Source organism: Pseudonaja textilis, chromosome 3 (assembly GCF_049901715.1).
Source record: "Pseudonaja textilis isolate UNSWEBS1 chromosome 3, rPseTex1.2, whole genome shotgun sequence".
NCBI lineage: Eukaryota > Metazoa > Chordata > Lepidosauria > Squamata > Elapidae > Pseudonaja > Pseudonaja textilis.
In genome coordinates this window covers 188,518,664-188,533,938 of record NC_141992.1, presented here as the reverse complement: position 1 = coordinate 188,533,938, position 15,275 = coordinate 188,518,664, and the positions used below count along the sequence as shown (strand labels likewise).

Sequence of the window (15,275 nt, the reverse complement as noted above, 5' to 3'; positions counted from 1 at the left end):
AACTACAGGAGAAATTTTGTTTAATGAGAAAAGATAATAGACAATTGAAACAGGACAGACAAAAAATATAAATATAATGATTTGAATTGAGATGAAATAAAATAAAATTGAGAAAATTAAAAGAGGGGAGAAGCTATGTAGAAAATGTAAAATAATAATAACATATGGAATAGAATATAAAAATGAGCATGAACCTGAATTTGCGTCTGTGCGAAGAAATGTAACCCGGGGATTATGCTGCTTTCAAAAAAGATGTTTTATTTGTATTTCTTTTCTTTTTGTGAAAACTCAAATAAAATTTTCAAAAAAAAAAAAGGTTCGCCATTACTGCTCTATGCCTTTCGCTAGTAGTTACAAAGATAGCTTATACCAGTGGCATATCCATGAAATTCAGAGTATTACCTACTTAGCTCCAGGGTCTAATAGAGGTAATTTATTCCTCACCCCTAAGTCCAGTGTAACTTACTACGGTCTCTAAGCAACCAGTTGTAAATCAAGGACTATCTTAAGCTCTTTGGAGATCAGCTACCTCACTTCCAAGCACTCACACAACTGCTATTCTTCAGCCTTGGTGCTAAATTCTCTCAAATTATGGCCGGACAAAAGAAATAAAACATGAGATCTAATTCTAGCTAGGAATAACAAGAACTCAAAACAAGCTAGCCCGCTTTTTATCTTTGCAAAAGTATTAAGAATAATACTTTATATCCACTGCATACCTATATTAAACAATGCAATATACCAGTGATGGCTAACCTTTTCGTCATCACGTGTGCCAAAAGTGTGTGCGTGTACGCACACGAGTGCCTGCACCCAGGGGTGGGATTCAAATTTTTTAACAACCGGTTCTGTGGGCATGGCTAAGTTGGTGGACATGGCTTGGTGGTCATATGACTGGCTGGGTGTGGCCAACTCAATATCACTCACATTGAGGCACGCATCTTCTCACCTTGCCTCGCATGACTGTGGGGATGCTGCAACAGTCGTAAGTGAGAAAAAGGGTCATAAGTCACTTTTTCAGTGCCATTGTAACTTTGAATGGTCACTCCACACAAGCGAAGTACCAGCAAAGGAGGGGGAAAAAACTCCAGAGAAGTTCCAGAGACAGGAAGTCTAGTCCTGCCAAGAATGTAATAAGGGTTAACGGAGAGGCAGTTTCTGTAAGCAACACCAGAATGTTTCCTTCCTGCCTTCCTTACAGGATTAGGCCAGTAACTTCTTCTAACAACCGGTTCTCCAAACTGCTTAGAATGTTAACAACCGGTTCTAAAGAATAGATGTGAACTGATAGAATCCCACTCCTGCCTGTATCCATAATGCAATTTGTGCACAAACCCCTTCTGCACATGCACATGTAACCCCCCGGTGCACCTTGGCCCCCTGCGCATGCACGTGCATCTCCCCCCACGTATGCGTGGCAGATAGCCAATGATCAGCTGGATGGCAGAAGGATGCGTGCGCGCATGCGCAGTGGATCAGTTACGGGCGATGGCTGTGCGTGCCACTCTCGGCACGTGTGCCATAGGTTCTCCATCACAGCAATATACAATTAACAGATGCTTTTTCATGCTGACTAAGCAATGAATCATTACAAAAAAATAACCCTTTGGTCCAATTCGTACTTTTGCATGCTTCATACCAAAACAGAGAGCATTATTAGAAACAAATGACCTTGGTATGTCACAAGTTGGACGTAGTTGAAAAGGCTGATTCAAACTCTGAATGCTTTGCACATATCTAACTAAAAAGTTGCAAAGATTCTTAATATAAAAACCTTCATTTCTTTTTGCCTAAATGCCTGAGAAATTAATAAGAGAGTAGACTTAGAGAGCTACTGAGTTTTGATTTGCAATTTCGTAATTGGTTTGATGTCAGGTCTTGCAAGGAATTCCAGGCACGAAGCAAGACCAGATGGAGTATAATTCTACTTTATGATAAGGTTACGTCAACATAATTCTGCACGTCTGAAAGTACATTTCTCTACTGCCTTTACCTCCCAAGAAACTAGAGACGGTTTCCATGTTTGCCCTGATCATTCCTACATGCCATTACAGTAGCTTCTCTTTCTTCAATTTGTCTGCTCTCCTTATCTCATATCCATTCAGGTTGGTGACAGATATTCTAACAGGGAATCTTAAGCAATCAACTCATGGGTGATTCAAATAACAATTATCTCCCTAAAATATGCTGATTTACAAAAGGTAACTGTCAGGAGCAATACATCAGGAAGCAGTTCAAATAAATATAAGAATTTATTGCAGACTTAAGCTGTCTAATGGTCAAAGCAAATTGGCAATTGATAAGTCAATGGAATTTAAGATTGGCTAGATATAGATCTGTAGGCACGAAAGGACTCAAGACTGATAATGTGTTTGACCCCCTCCCTCGGGCTCAGTTTGGTCATCTACATCACAGGTGTCAGACTTGCCCACGTCACATGACATATCGTGACTTTTCCCTATGCGGAACTGGGGTGGGCATGCCCTGTGTGTGATACATCCGGCCCATGGGCTGCCAGTTTGATACCTCTGTCCTACCTTGCTTAAGCTTCATTTCCACAAAGGAGGACTCAGCATAGACCATGGATGATGATAAATCTATGGTTCTCCAGATATTATCCAAAAATGAGGACTCAGCATAGACCATGGATGATGATGAATCTATGGTTCTCCAGATGTTATCCAAAAATGAGGACTCAGCATAGACCATGGATGATGATGAATCTATGGTTCTCCAGATGGTATCCAACCTCAATTCCCAATGACCTCAATGGTCCTCTTGAAGAACTGAGCAACTCACATTGTCCATACTCAGAATGAAGTTGCTGCCTCGTGAACTCCTCCCGGTACATAAAGTATTTGTATACAAAATAAAAGTAATTTCAGAGCGAAGATATGAATGCACACATTCTATCGCAGTGTAGTAGTATCTGCTCATAGCGAAAATATAAAGCAAAGAGGTCATTACAACTTTCCTGATTGTGTCTCTACAAGACCCAACTCAATGACTGTTCATGCAATATATAACAATAGACTAAAAAAAACACAAGGTAGGTTGCAATTCAGCCTGTGGTGGGAGTGAAAGCATACTTTGTGATCCAGGTCATCCCTTAACGCCGTAATGTGATTTATTGGTTCAGACACAGCATAGTAGATGGACCCAGGAACTTGTCTTGTTAATCCGAGATTTGGATTTAACAGGTCACCCTGACAGCAAAATGTGGCTTCTATGGAAATACATGCTGCGCATGATCAGCCAGCACAATTCCATGCACCTCAAACCTGAGCCTAAGATTGGTGATTGCAACCACAATTTAGATCTTTCCAAGTTTGCTACTTTATACGTCTCTAGTTCCGTCTCAAACTGAAAACTCTCATTCCAGCTATTAATAGGATGTCCAATAAAAGGAGAGTCATCATAGCAGGGTGGATATAGCGTAAGTCTGGGAGAGAGAAAATTCTGGTCCACCTTTAGCCATGAAAGATCCCTGGATCATTCTGGCCTGATCTCTTTCTCCACTCCATCTTGACCTAGTAATATGGTTGTCGCTGTTGCAGAAAAGGAGAATCCGGAATAAGAATAGAGCTGGATGGGTCCTTGGAGGTCTTCTAGTCCAGCCCCCTACTCAAAGAGAAGAAGAGCACCATGTTACACTACCATGAATTCCTGGACGAGATAAATCACACAAGCAATTCCATATATAAGCAACTAGCTCGATACCCTTGCTTCGCTACGAAACTATGTGGCTGGGCTTAGTTTTTGGGGAGGAATGATGACCCCCCAAGAGCAGAAAATCACTAGTATCTGAGCGCCCAGATACTTAGCCGGCTCAGTGATGGCACCAGGAACATCACCTGACAAGCATCTTGGCCTTTTTCCTTGCCACCCAGGTTTAGAAAAAGTGACAATATCTTCCGGCACTCCCTTTTTACACCATCTTATCTTTATTGCAGATCGTGTTTATTTATCTATGACTTTGCACGCAGCTACCAAATTCTCTCAGTGGTTTTACAGTAAAGTTTCATTAGCACCACTCTATTTCATTTATCCTTATTCACAGAGCCCCTTCGGCAAATAAAAAAAGGGTAATAGATTTTTATTTTAAAAGAAGAAAAAAAAGCAATCTTTGTCCATGTGTGTATGTTGTGTAACTTAGACAGACAGACAGACAGGGTAGGTAGATAAGGTACATAGGTAGGTAGATAGATAGATAAGATAGATAGGTAGGTAGATAAGGTAGGTAGGTTGGTATGGTAGGTAGGTAGGTAGGGTAGGTAGATAAATAAGGTAGGTAGGTAGGTAAATAGGATTCTCCAGTCATTTCTGTATTTGTACAAATTACTTTTGTACTTTTCTTGCTCAAACGCAGTCTATACATTTAGTTTCTGAAATAAATGACACTTGATCTGAGGGCCCCCCAAAAGTTCACCTAGCCTTGGATAGCAACCACCTTAATTGAATCCTAAAAAAGTGCAGGTAGTCCTCAACTTACAACAGTTCATTTACTGACTGTTCGAAGTTACAATGGCATTGAAAAAGGTGACCGTTTTTCGCATTTACGACCATTACAGTATCCCCATGGTCGCCGGATCAAAATTTGGATGCTTGGCAACTGGTTCACATTTATGACAGTTGCAATTGTCCCGGGATCATGTGATCCAGTGGTGAGATTCAATTTTTTTTACTGGCGGTTCTGTGGCCGTGGCTTGGTGGGCGTGGCAGGGGAAAGATACTGTAAAATCTCCAATCAGAGGAAGTATTAACTACTCAAAATTTCCGCTACCGGTTTTCCAGAGCTGGTCGGAACCTGCTGAATGCCACCTCTGGTGTGATCCCATTTTGTGACCTTCTAACAAATCATTGGGGAAGCCAGATTCACTTAACAACCGTTTACCAACCTAACCACTGCAGTGATTCACTTAGCAACCGCAGCATGAAAAAGGTCGTAAAATGAGGCAAAATTCACTTAACAACTGTTTCACTTAGGAACAGAAACGTTGGGCTTAATTTTGGTCGTAAGTAGAGGACTACCCGTAGTATAATTTAGTCCTCTTGGCGGAGAGTGTTTTTTCATTGCTTTCTTTCACAATATCTAGTTAGATAGTCCTCAATTTACAGCCACTCGTTTAATGACTGTTTGAAGTTACAATGGCACTGGAAAAATGTCTTACAACCCGATCCTCACACTAACAACCATTGCAGGTCATGTGATTAAAACTTGGCAACAAGACATGCGTTTTAGGAAGGTTGAAGCGTCTCTCTTGAGACACGTGATGGCCCTTTGCGACCTTCCCAACAAACTTCCAACAGTCAATGATGGAAACCAGGTTCACTTAACCACTATGGGATTCACTTAACAATTACTGCAAGAGTCCACTCGTCATTGTGATTCACTGAACAACCATTGCAAATAAAAAAGATATCATAAAACTGAACACAGCTTAACAATTGCCTTATTTAGCAATGGAATTTTTGCTCCCCAATTGTGGTCTTAAGCCAAAGACTGCCTGAAGTTTGTAATTAAAACAAACTAACACACACACCCCAATAATATCATGGCTCCCTCATACATAAGTACAACATTCAGGAGATACCGAGCAAAAATGTTGGCGGAACTTCTTACAAAATGAAAGAAGAATGTTCTAGGACAGGGGTTTTACAGATCATCAGAGTTGGAAGGGACCTTGTAGGGCATCAAGTCCAACCCCACCCAGCCCTGCCTAAGCAGGAAACCCTACACCCGTGATGGTGAACCTATGGCACATGTGCCGGAAGTAGCACGCAGAGCCATCTCCGCAGCATATGAGTCATCACACGCGCACATGCCTCCCGCCAGCCGACTGTGAGGTATCTGCTGCACATATCTGCCGATCGTGAAATAACTGCCGCACCTGGGGGGTCGTGGGCACATGTGCAGATTGCATTATGGGTGCAGGTACATGCACGAACACATGCACTTTCGGCTTGTGACGAAAAAAAGGTTAGCCATCACTGCCCTACAACATTTCTTACAGATGACAGGCAGTCCAGTCTTTTCTTGAAAGCCTCCAGTGAGGAAGCTCCCACAACTTCTGAAGGCAACTTCTGTTCCATGGGTTGATTGTTCTCACTGTCAGAAAGTTTCTCCTTATTTCCATGTTGAACCTCTCCTTGTTCAGTTTCCATCCATTATTCCTTGTTTGGCCTTCAGGTGCCTTGGAAAATAGCTTGACCCCTTCCTCTCTGTGGCAGCCCTTCAAACTTAAGTAAAGGTGTTAAACTCAAGGCCCGGGGGGGGCTGGATCATACCCGCTGGGTGCTTAAATTTGGCCCGCAGGGCCACCCTTGAAACAGCAAAGGACCGACCCCCGTGGTGCCTCTACCAGCAAAAAAGGAGCTCGCGAGGGCCACATGCAGCCCTCCTGAAGTCCATTTTTGCTGGCAAAGGGTTGCAGGAGGCCGTTCCAACCGAAAACGGAGATCCGGAGCCCATTTTCGCTAGCAGAGCGCTCAGGCCACCATAGGCACACCCCCCCCGACATGAGTGACACTTCAAGTTGGCCACACCCACCCTGGCCACGCCGCCCCTGGCCAAATACAACCTAGATGCGGCCCTCAATGAAATCAAGTTTGGCACCCCTGTTCTAGGATCTGGCCAATTAATTATCTGTTTACCAGTTTTACTATTAACTACTACTTAAAAAAGAGTAAATCTAAATAGCTATGACCTGAAGGATCCATTAATTAATAGGACGTACAGGCAGTCCTAGACTTAGAGCCCCACATTTTTTGCGGCTAAGCCAGACATTTGTTAAGTGAATTTTGCCCCATGGATTTTTGCTTGTCAAAAGGTCGCAAGAAGTGATCACATGACCTCAGGGCACTGCAACTGTTGTAAACAGGAGTCAATTGTCCAGGGTCCAAATTTTGACCATGGAGATGCTGCAATGATCATAAGCATGAAAAATGGTCGTATCTTTTTTTTTTTTTAGTGCCGTTGTAACTTGAAATCACTAAATAAACCATTGTACATCGAGGACTATTTTATATGCTACTCTGATTGTTCCTGCTCATTAAAATAATCGGAATTATTCCTACAGGCATGCAAATATCCCCATATATATAGATTTTGTGAGGTACACCATGCAGGATCTTGCAGTTTGGAGTGGTCTATAAATATTACTCACGTGTTAAATAAATATATAATCCATTTCTGAGCTTCTCAACTGCTGGAAGAGGAAGGGAGGTCAAAGGGAGATCTGTCTTTCAAATCTTAACAACAGTACAGAGAAAAGCTTTAGCAAATGCAAACTAGCAACACAGGGGTGGTAGGTGAAATCTCAAAAAAGCAAGCCGGAACCTTTTCTCTATTTACACAAGCATGAAAATCTTTCTGACATATGAGCAACCTGCTTTGCATTAAAAGGATACCATTTCTTTTTAAGTGAGGATGTGAAAAGGAGGAGGAAACCCTCTTCAAATGAGTCCTTTTTTTTTCTACACAAATAACTTGCATCTTTGTGCATTAAAAGAACTCTAGGACAAAAAGGGCACGTAGGCACAATAATGGGGAAACTGCTTTTTCCAATAAAAAGAAAGTTGGTTAAGAAAGGACCTCTCCCACAAATCAGCCTCCACCCAGAAAGATGCAAACAGGCCTAACTTCAAATTCCTAGTTTACTGCGAGATTTTGAGTCAGTTTCTCCAATCTGATCCGATACAGGTAAATTGGGACTACGACTCCCAGAATCCCCCTCAACCGATCTACCTAGGAATTTTGGAACTCCAAATCTCTTAACTCTTCTAAAGGCATCTCCTTGAAGAAGCCAGCTTTAAAAAATATATATTTATAATTTAAAAGGCGGCTGTAAATGAAAGCAGTGCAGTATTCTGAGCTCCAGGAAAAGAAGTCCTAGTTAGACAATTAAATAAAATAACAAACAGAACAGGAAGACTACATTTTGTGAAATATTGCAGGCCAAAATAGCCATCATATCCCTTGCCACTTTGGTTACAGGCTACAGTTTAAAAAAAGAAATAATCTTCCATTTTATATTAGGACTATCAAGGAATAGGCATCTCCTGGCATATAATCATTTATTTTAGTGCAAGCTTTGAGTACTTTTAAATCACATATATCCCCACAGGGTAATATTACAGATTATGAATGTATAAGCAACTCTCCTATAAAAATACAAATCCTGCAACTCTGCATGAAATAAGTGATTTGAAGAACTCTACAAATAAGACCATGGAAAATTTTAACTTCCATTTGGAAAATTTATTTAAACCTTCTGCAGACCTGTTAAAAACGAGGACCAAAAATTCTGGACAATTAACATTAACGACTTATAACAAAAAAAATACCACTGCATCGTAATAACCCTTGGTAATGCAACTGGTTTTATACACTTATATGGGAATTAAGTATAATATTTATATGCCTTCTGAACAATATCCAGTTAAAAACCATATCATATTTATTTCATATTTTATGGGGGGAAACTGCTCCAAAGTAAATGGTACAGTTTATCAACTGCACCATAAAATAAACTGTTTTCCACCAAATCATCTTCCCCATTAAGATGCACATTTAAAGACAGAAGGTGTTCTGAAACAGAATAATAGGAAATGTTGTGACTGTGCCACAAGTTTCAGAATGACACAGTGCAAGTTTAGAAATAAGGGCCAAACACAAACATGTCTCAACTTGTCAATTTGAGCCTGGTGTCATAATATTCAGGAGGCAATTTGATTTTGATTTGAAGGATACCCATTCTCTTTCCACGCATTTACTACTCTTTATGTGCATTTACTACTCTTTGCAACCAAAAGCACAACTATTCCCCTCACTGGGAGAGCTGGATCATCCACATACAGGCACTTCTTGCACAAACATGTCTGCCCACCCTATCCGTGGGCCTGCTGTGGTTCTTTAGGATGGGACTACTTTAAATTTTGCACATTTTCCTTTTAAAAAAAAAAAAAAGGTCGGCTTGGTCATCCAAACGGGTTTCTTTGCAGGAAAAGGCTTGAAAAGGGGGGCGGGGAGAGACTATGTGGACTTTTGGAGAAGACGACGTTTTGGGGGAAGGGGGTAGGGTTAGTTAGCCAAATCTAATTTCGTTGCAAGAGGGAGAAGCGAAGTGGACCGCCTTACAGCGATCCAAGGGGAAGAAAAGCGCGCCCTTTTGGATCCCGACCCCAACTCGGTTTAAGAGAACTATAGTGGGGGGAAAAGACGTCGAGGTTGGGAAAGGGGCCACCACCTCACACAGCAAGACAACGCCAACCCCGGATTCCGCGACCCCATCCAAGCCGCCCTGGTGGGGGGGGACACCGGCGAAACCCCTTGCGCGCGCGCGCGAACCGCCCCCCCCCCTCCGGATTCGAGGCGAACCTCGCCTTCCCAGACGGCGAGGACGAGCAAGCCCCAAATCAAATCCAAGCGGGCGACGATGCCAAGGCGCGAGCGGGGGGTGGTGGTTTTTCTCAGGGGGAAATCGCTCGATTTGGGGGGAAGGGGGAGATGGGGAAAAATAGCCCGCAGAAGGCCAGTTTGGGGTGTGTGGGGGGAAGGAGTGGAATAGATTTGAGGGGAGGGGCGAAAGAGTTGGAATGGGCCAGGGGGATCCGACGGCCGTCTTTCCATCCCTTCACCTCACTCCCCCCCACCTCCCACATTGTAACGAAGGAGGGAGATTTGAGGGGTGGGGGTGGGGGTTGCAGACCTCCGGGACCCTCTTAAAAACGGTCTCAACGCCGATCTGGGGTGGGGGAAGGGGGGGTGGAGAGGGGAGGTATCCTCTTCCCCTTGGAAAAGGGCTTCGGCGGCCCCGATGGGGTTGCCTATGCCAAGTAGGACAGACCCACGTCCACTACCCGAGCAGGAGCAGCGCGTGTGTCGGCGGATGGATCGCAAGAGGATCTCCGTCCCACTTCCTCCCCCCCACACCCTCCTGCGAGCCCCGGCAAAACAAAAACAAAAAAAAACCACGCGATGGCCGATTGAAGGGGCACCTGTAAAACTTTCGAGGCAACTCCCGTTAAGGCAACGCGCTGGAAACAAAAGGGCGAAAGGGAGCCATCGGAAAGCGACGGTCGCCGCCGCCGCCGCCCCCCCCCGCCAGCCCCACGCACACCTCCCTCTTCCACACACCCCCACGTGCTTTCTTCTTCGTCTGCCCCCTTCCCCCACTCCGATCTCGCTGACTTACCATGCATGCATCCTTCCCTTCCTTCCTTCCTTCCCAAGAAGGCCCGGCGTCCAAGTTCCCCTTCCCCATAAACAGTTGGGGAGGGGGGGGGGGGAGAGAGAGGAAAAGCCTTTGCAAAGTTCTTTCGCCGTCTCGATCGGGCTTTATTTTATTTTTATTTTTTCCTTCGCTTCTCCCCCCTCTCCCAAAAACAAAACAAAAAAAAATCAAAGAAGCATCCAAGGCGATGAGGATGAAGAAGAAGAAGAATTCAAAGAATAAAAAATAGATTTAAAATTAACCCCCCCCCCCTCCCACGGGAGGGAGAGAAAGGGCCGCCAAGCAGGCCGCAAGTTCCTTGCAGCGAGCGAGCAAGAGAAGGCTCGGCTCGCGCAAGCTTGTTTCCCATGTGCTCGCCGCGGAGCACGCGCTCGCCTCGATGGAACGTGGTGCTGGCTGGAGCTCCGTGACGTCACTGCCCCCCCCCCCGCCCCCAAGCAGCTGATCCTGCCCAGCCGGAGCCTTTGCGAACCAGCGGCGGCTCCGGTGAGGAAGACGTGCGAGTTGGCAGCTCTCGCGTCTTCCATCGAGAGGCGGTGCAAATTTGGTGGGGGGAGAGAGGAAGGGAGGAAGAAGAAGAGGAGAAAGGGGGAAGAGCGGGCGGAGATATTGGGATGGACTGGACTGGACTGGACTGGACTGGAATGGAATGGAATGGAATGGACTGGGATGGGATGGAATAGAACAGAACAGAACAGAACAGAACAGAATAGAATAGAATAGAATAGAATAGAATAGAATAGAATAGAATAGAACAGCAGTGGAAGGGACCTTGGAGGTCTTCTAGTCCAACCCCTTGCTTAGGCAGGAAACCCTACACCACTTCAGACAAAATGAAGAGAGAGAGAGAGAGAGAGAGAGAGAATAGTTTCTGGGTTGCGCCAGTGGTGAGCGGGTCCCTCTCCATGGGTGCGCTGACCATCGCGCTTGCCAACTCTTCAACCAGGTCTTGTAAGTTTTGCACATTATCCCCATGGTCACGTGATTAAAATTCAGGTGCTTGGCACTCAATTCACATTGATGACGGTGGCTCTGTCCTGGGATCATGTGATCAATCACCTTTTTGTGACCTTGTTTCATGCCCCTGTCGGGATCTGATTCGGAGGAGGAGGAGGAGGCTGAGCAGCTGACAGGGAGTGGGAGTGTGGCTCCGTTGGCTGTGGAAGAAAATGGGAAAGGGCAAAGTCCGGCTGGGCAGAGCAGGGGAGAGGTAGAACAAGGGAGAGGGAGAACAAGGGAGAGGGAATTCGGAGGAAGACCCAGGCCCGTTCCCTCTTCGTCCTAGGGCACGCAGAGAGGAATGGAGAAGGGAGCAACGTGGCTTGCATGGCTTATGGGGGGGAAAGTTTTTCTCCAGCTGAAGGTAACCAGGAGTTTGGGGGCAAAGTTGGAAATAATAAAGGGACTCTTCTCGATTATTTGACTGTGTTGGCTTTGTGCCACACCCCGGGCCATCATATGGGGAAACCAGATTCACTTAACAGTCGTGTTACTAATTTAACAACTGCAGTGGTTCGCTTAACAAATGCGCCAAGAAAAGTTGCAATATGGGACAAACTCACTTAACAAGCGTTTCACTTAGCAACAGACATTTTGGGCTCCATTGCGGTCGTAACTCGAGGACTACCTGTAAAAGCACCATCACATATCCCCTGCTTACCTTTCTGGAATATTGGTTTCATTTCATGGAGGAATTGTTGCGCTTTGCACTTTGACCTAGTCTAAAGTCTGCTGATGAGGCAACCACTTTGGTTCCAATATTCCAAGGCCAGTCACAGTTCACCAAAAAAGGGTGGTCTTCTCCTAAATGAGACCATCAATAAAACCATTTAACCCGGTTGATTGGACTGGTGGCAGTTTCAGGCCAGACACGGCAACCTTTAGAAAGTATGGCTGAAGAAAAAAAAAACACCACCCATTACATTGATTTATGACGATATGGATTTTTCCGCTTGCTGAACATCTCGGTGAGTGTGATGAATTTGTAGATTTGATGTATGTTTATTTCTTTAGTTCCATTAGCGATTTTAAACCCGGTTTTGGCACACGTAAAAATTGTAAACTGCTGTCGAGTCAGTCAACAATTGGAGCTATATACCAGCCTAGTAAAGAAATTACAGGTAAACCCTCAACTGACAACCTTATTTGGGGCCTGGATTTCCATTGCTATTTAGGCTGTTATTAGGCGAATCATTCCTGATATTGCAATCTTTGCCAGGTGGGCTTACTGAAGTCTGTAAAATCCAGATTGGGAATCTAAATTCTGGGAATTCAAGTCCATAAACCTTAAAGTTGCCAAGGTTGAGAAGTATTGCCTTGGAGGCATCTTAGAAAAAGGGTTCCCAACCCCAGGTCCATAGACCAGCATCGTGGCATGCCAGAAACCAGGCCTGGCTGATGCGTTGCTGGTCCCAATCATAGCTTTACACATGTTACCTGGCAGGTATGGTATCATTGGATCATTGGGTGATATCGCAACACCTGGCAAGCAAGCGAAACCCCATCTGCAGCATGCAGCCAACGTGCAAAACCATGCCCTGCCCGGTCTTAGAGTTAGAGCTAGAGTTTCAACTCTAAAAAGATCAGGGTCAAGGGTGAACAGTGAATTATGTATCTCAGAGTCGGCTACACCCAGGCAGTGCCGGACATGTTAACTCCCAATAAATCCTTTTGAAGTTTTGGAAGTTTGGCTCGAGACTCAGGATTTCATTGGGGTTAAGTGCCAGAATCCTGACATAGAGTTAGAGTTAGAGTTAGAGTTAGAGTTAGAGTTAGAGTTAGAGTTAGAGTTAGAGTTAGAGTTAGAGTTAGAGTTAGAGTTAGAGTTAGAGTTAGAGTTAGAATAGAATAGAGTAGAGTAGAATAGAATAGAATAGGATAGAATAGAATAGAATAGAATAGAATAACTTTATTGTCACTTTGAATGTACACTAATCGGCATACATTAAAATGAATTTTTGTTGCATAGTTTTCAAACATACGGCTCTCAAAGGGTCTCCATCTCCAATATACACTACATAAACACGACAAAATGGATGGATGGATGGATAGACAGATCAACAGATAGACTTAGACTTGGAATAACTTTATTGTCACTTTGAATGTACACTAACTGGCATACATTAAAATGAAATTTAGTTGCATATGGCTTTCAGAGTGTCTCTACCTCTAATATACACTACATGAACATGACAAGATAAATGAATGAATGAATGAATGAATGAATGATGGATGGATGGATGGATGGATGGATAGGTAGATAGATAGATATGGTAAATAGGTAGACAGACAGGCTTAGAATAACTTTGTCATTTTGAATGTACACTAATCGGCATACATTAAAATGAAATTTCATTGCATACGGCTCTCAAAGGGTCTCCCACCTTTAATATACACTACATAAACATGACAAATAAATAAAAAATACAAAATTATGTATATACCCACATATATTATACGACATAGAGAACCAGCACAGACTGGTTTGGATATATACATGTTCATGGTGATAAAAATGAATCTTGCGAGTTTACCAAATGGATGGCCAAAGGAACAAAGCTGTTAGAGAATAAGGTAGTCCTGCTAGAAATACTCCTAAAAAATACTTTCCCAGAGTGGAGCAACAGAAACAGACCATAAAGTGACTATGTGGAGTCTCTAACAATGCTTTGAGCAAAGCATTGTGCTTAGTTATGCACTAAGCTTAGTTATGCACTGAGCCAAGCCCAATGCTATACACTTAGCATAATGCTTATAAGCCGTCTCCTGAATAACAGGAAGCAAGCTTCCTATAATCTTCTCCACTCTCCTCACCACTCTCCGTAGGGACTTTCTATCTGAGGCACTGCTGCCACCAAACCAGACAGTGATGCAGTTTGTTAAAACACTCTCAGTTGTGCTTCTGTAAAAAGTGGCCAGAACAGAAGAAGAAAGATGTGCCCACCTCATCCAATGGGGGAAATGCAGATGCTGGTTTGCATGCTTCTCTAAGGATGACGGTCCACAATAAACCTCTCTTAGAAACGGTTCGTGGTGCCCCAAAGGTTGGGAGCCACTGTTTTAAAATGGTTTCGCTGAATGCCAACTGGATCAGAAAAAGACAGGGGAATACTGAAATGTTAGCAAGTATCAATACAGGTAGCCGTCAGCTTACAACGATTCATCTACTGACTTCAAAGTTACAACCGCATCAAAAAAGTGACATATGTCTATTTTTCACACTTACGGCTATTGCAGCATCCCCTTGGTCACATGATTTAAAGTCAGATGCTTGACAACTCACACTTATGACAGTTGCAATGTTCTGGGGTCATGTAATCACCTTTTGCAAACGTCTGACAAGCAAAATCAATGGGGAAGCCGTTGACTTAACAACCATGTTACTAACTTAATAACTGCAATGATTCACTTAACAAATGTGGCAAGAAAAGTCATAAATATTGGTGGTGGTGGGGAGGAAACTCACTTAATAAATGTCTCACTTAGCAACATAAATTCTGGGCTCAGCTGTGGTCGTAAGTTGAGTTGTATTGCAGACAGGTATTGTTGTCCAAAACAGGTGTTATTTTATGGAAAGCCTGCAGAGTGCTTATTGTTATAACCAGATAGGTAAGGCCTCCTTCACATCGATTGACATCTTCTTCAACTCAAATTGGAACAGGTCACTTTTTACAGCAAGGGTCTTCAAACTTGGCAACTTACAAGATTTGTGGACTTCAACTCCCAGAATTCCTCTTCCAGTCATGTTAGTTCAGGAATTCTGGGAGTTGAAGTCCACAAGTCTTAAACTTGCTAAGTTTGAAGACCCTAGTTTTAGAGACTGGTTCTCCTGGATTCTTTAGTGATACTTTTTGATTTTGTGATTTGAGGAGGCCAAAGAACCACTTGGAGATCAGGAATTGGATCTACCTGGTCCAATGGGAAAGGCTTCCCTGCCTAGATATATTTTTAAGACTCACCAGTCCACCTACCTCAGATCATTTCCAATATTTTTTATCAAACTAACTTGATACCCGTGCTTTGCTATTAAACTATGTGGTC

General features: G+C 43.6%; 1 long non-coding RNA gene across 7 annotated transcripts in view; it reads right to left on the bottom strand.

The window, feature by feature from the left end:
• The window catches only part of LOC113438318 (uncharacterized), a 171,179-nt gene extending 160,560 nt beyond the window's left edge, over nt 1-10,619 (bottom strand). For 3 of the 7 annotated variants that reach the window (XR_015743300.1, XR_015743305.1, XR_015743302.1), the window contains exon 1: nt 10,197-10,613. This is a non-coding gene — a long non-coding RNA (uncharacterized LOC113438318). Of the gene's footprint in view, nt 1-10,196 lie in introns of all 7 variants that reach the window. The other 4 variants (XR_015743306.1, XR_015743304.1, XR_015743303.1 and 1 more) reach the window with 3 other exon arrangements.
• Between the last annotated feature and the right edge of the window lie 4,656 nt (nt 10,620-15,275).